This window comes from Quercus lobata, chromosome 5 (genome assembly GCF_001633185.2).
Source record: "Quercus lobata isolate SW786 chromosome 5, ValleyOak3.0 Primary Assembly, whole genome shotgun sequence".
Classification (NCBI taxonomy): domain Eukaryota; kingdom Viridiplantae; phylum Streptophyta; class Magnoliopsida; order Fagales; family Fagaceae; genus Quercus; species Quercus lobata.
The window spans coordinates 5796908-5800360 of record NC_044908.1 but is presented as its reverse complement, the minus strand read 5'-3'; the positions used below and the strand labels follow the sequence as shown (position 1 = coordinate 5800360).

General features: G+C 31.0%; 1 long non-coding RNA gene across 1 annotated transcript; it reads right to left on the bottom strand.

Moving 5' to 3' along the window:
- Positions 1–496: 496 nt before the first annotated feature.
- LOC115992786 lies at positions 497–2125 on the bottom strand. Its single transcript, XR_004092653.1, has 3 exons — positions 1835–2125; positions 1449–1469; positions 497–906 (listed from the first exon to the last, which is right to left on the bottom strand). It is a non-coding gene; the product is annotated as an uncharacterized LOC115992786 (long non-coding RNA).
- Between the last annotated feature and the right edge of the window lie 1328 nt (positions 2126–3453).

The window sequence follows — 3453 nt, the reverse complement described above, 5'->3', positions numbered from 1 at the left end:
AAATAACAGGTTTTCATTTGGAAATATACTTCTTGTTGTTTAATACATGTGTATTGGCAGATTTTGTATTGCTGAGTTTTGCTGTCAAAGCAGCAAGAGAAAGTATGCTTGACCCAAAAGATGACTGCCTTTTCACTAGTTTTTTTTTTTTTTTTTTTTTTTTTTTAGAACTTTCATTCTTTGATACTTGTGTTAATTAGGGAAAATAACTGGTTTTCATTTGGATAGATACTTCTTGTTGTTTCATTTGGAAAATAACAGGTTTTCATAAACACCTTAATGTGCTATACAATATGAAAAATGAATTTAAAAAAAAAAAAAAATTACAAAAGAGCCAAAAAGGAGGACACAAGAACAGCACAATAAAGCAATCAACAAGCAATGCATATAACATTAACATACATTAGAGCTTTCACATGTATCTATTACATATAGACCTCCATGCCAATAAGAATGGAACTTAAATTGTAACTTACAATAAACAAGGACTTAAATCTGTCCAAATAGGGTTGGTATACCACCAAAATGAATTTAAATACCCCACAAGCATCATGGCAGACTAAGGTTCTTCACCCTTATATTGTTGTACATTGAGGCAAAACACAACAACAACATAATAAAAATGAAAGATAATCATGACACTACTAGTGCTAGCTTGTACAATATCTAACTCTCTAACCCTCATAACTTTCTCCCTAATCTCACAATTCACAATTAATCAACAGCTAATAATTTGATCTTCTTGGATGGTTGACCATAGCCTGAACTGGAAAGCCCACTGATCCACAGAAACAGCATTTGCTGCTAAGCAAAGGGAGCTTTTTTTTATTCAGCAAGCTGCAGAGACACCAACTAGAGACTTTCCAGCACCACAAGGTAGCTCTATAATGCCAGATCTTGCTCTACCTACAATTATATAAGTTAATGCAAGAGTAATATATTTGTCTTGCCAAAGCCATCAGAGAGCTTGAGAAAATCTAACAATGAAAAAATTGTAAAATTGTTAATAAGAATTAAATCCAGTCATTATACTGAGACTTGAATAAAAATATCCTAGCATGTCTATTACATAGGTAAGGAATTATGGATGGTGTAGGCACCAAGAAGTTTGGTCTTGTAGAATTTTAATAGAATAAATACATGAACAGTGACAGTGGAAAAATGCAAGAGTTCAGAAAAGAAAGAAACTTGCAAAGGAAAAATAATGGTCAGAATGCATGTAAGGTAGTATTTAATTAGAGAATGGAAAGTGTTATGACCTTAAAAATTCAATACTTTTTTACTTTTAATTTCCTCAGGCATAAAATTTTGAGATCAACCAATTGCCCAAGTACATGGTTATTCCTCTGCTCGTGTTATTATTACTTGAGGAACAATTACTCATACAGTTCTATTTTATTGTCCATTCTATACGACCCTTCAAACAAGTTTTGAGATAGAAACCACACCTCGGTTACGGCCAAGCAATCCTGTTTTGACAAATAAAAGAATAAAATCAGCTTTTGGGGAACTTAAAATTAAATCTAGTCATTAGACTGAGACTTGAATAAAAATATCCTAGTATGTCTATTACATTGGACTCGGATGGAATTTTCAACCATCTGAGTCCAATTTTATATGCTCAGTGGAGAATCTATACAGAGCAACACAATTTCATATAGATATATCAAATCCATAATACTTCAAACGAAACACCACTTTGCAGAAACCTAATTTCAAAAAAATTAAATTAAAACACTAGGTTTCAAAAATTAAATCTACCTAGAATAAGAGGAAAAGAGCAGATGAAAAAAAAAAAAAAAAAAAATTCAAGCTCAGAAAGTCAAGAACTCACCCTATAGAGAGAAACACGAACAAATTAAGATCCAATTTGTCCACAAAAAATCACGGTTTGGTAACAATCAGAACCCTGAATCAATAGTTCAGTAACTCCACAGTTTCCTTGCTAGAAATCACCAAGAGGATCCCAAGCATAAACGGATCTAAGAACTCAGGTGGGTAGCATCCTCAGTGGGTGAGCAAGCGTGAGATAGAGATAGAGTGTGTTGCTAGTAGAGAGGAGTGTTTGATCTGTTTTGATCTTTGATTTTGGGGTCAAACGTGTTAGAGTAATGGTAGATTGAGAGGCGGGTAACGGAGCATTAACTGAATAAACCACAGATAAATAAAATGTCAAAAATAAAATTATATATAGATTAAGTTAAATTTGAGACAAACTACAAGTAGTAAGATATAATTACCCCTAAAAGAAATCCACCAAAGATTTCTACAATGTTCAACCGCTCTTTTGAAGTGAAATTAGGCCTAACACTAATAAATCTAATCCTTAGAGGTTGGGGTACTTTTTTAAAGTAAAATGAGGCCTAACATAGTCTCTTTTATTCACTTACATACAGAACATAAAAGAGATAGAGTCTCACTTCTTTCTAATACTTTTTTAATTAAATATTTTTTTAATAAAAAATTGCTACATGATCTACTAACTAAATAAAAGTTGGAGATTAAAATTTATTATCACTTGTCATTGTGTATTTAAAACAAGAGGAAATATCCCATTAAAAAAATACTAAAAGTAAGCTAAACCCAAAAAGATAGAAAAAAAGGTATGACAACCAAATAAAAAATGCTACTTGCTAATGTAGTCATCTTGTCACGAAATCCACGCTACTCAAATATCATTTTTCAATTAAAAAAACCATGGAAAAAGGAAATGGGTCAGTCATGGTGTTGAGGATCTTTAATTGAAAGTTTTTCATTAAAAAAAAAAAACTTTAATTGAAAGTTAGTGCTCTTTTGTCTTAATTATATACGGTGGTACACTAGGATTTTTGTCAAATTGCAAAATATTGCTGGTCTCAATTATATGATTTGCATAGTCCATTTATGTTTATGGCCTATTTGTTTCGATTGAAATATTTTTGGAACATAATTTGTTCAGAAGGAAATTGGTTCGTCGTTTTTGTTATAGATAATAAATCCATGAAAATAAGGCAAAAAACAATTCTATTTTTTGGCTTGCATAGAAAATCATAATATTTCATTTAATTCTAAATAGTTATATATATGAACAAAAATTCACATTCACATAAACAGTTCTTAAATGGAAAAAAAAAAAAAGAGTTTCTATTTTTGAAACCATTTCAATTCCCCAAATCAGAAAAAACGATTCTCCTTCTCAAGAAAAAAAATAAAAAAAAATAAAATCTGTTCTAGAATTACTGGATAAGAAAGAATCTGCAAAAGTGATTTAACTTTAAAGTATAAACCCTACAAATTATTTCTTCACTTGGCCTTTTAGATTTCTGTGTTTTATCTTCAAGCTCCAAAAGTGACCTCAATATGTCCCCCTATGTAAACGTTGATAAAATTGATGTTTTGGAAATGTAGGCTTTAAAGGATTCACGCAAAACGAAGCTCTAAGTTGCTAGTCAAGCCAAACACTAGCTAAGAAAT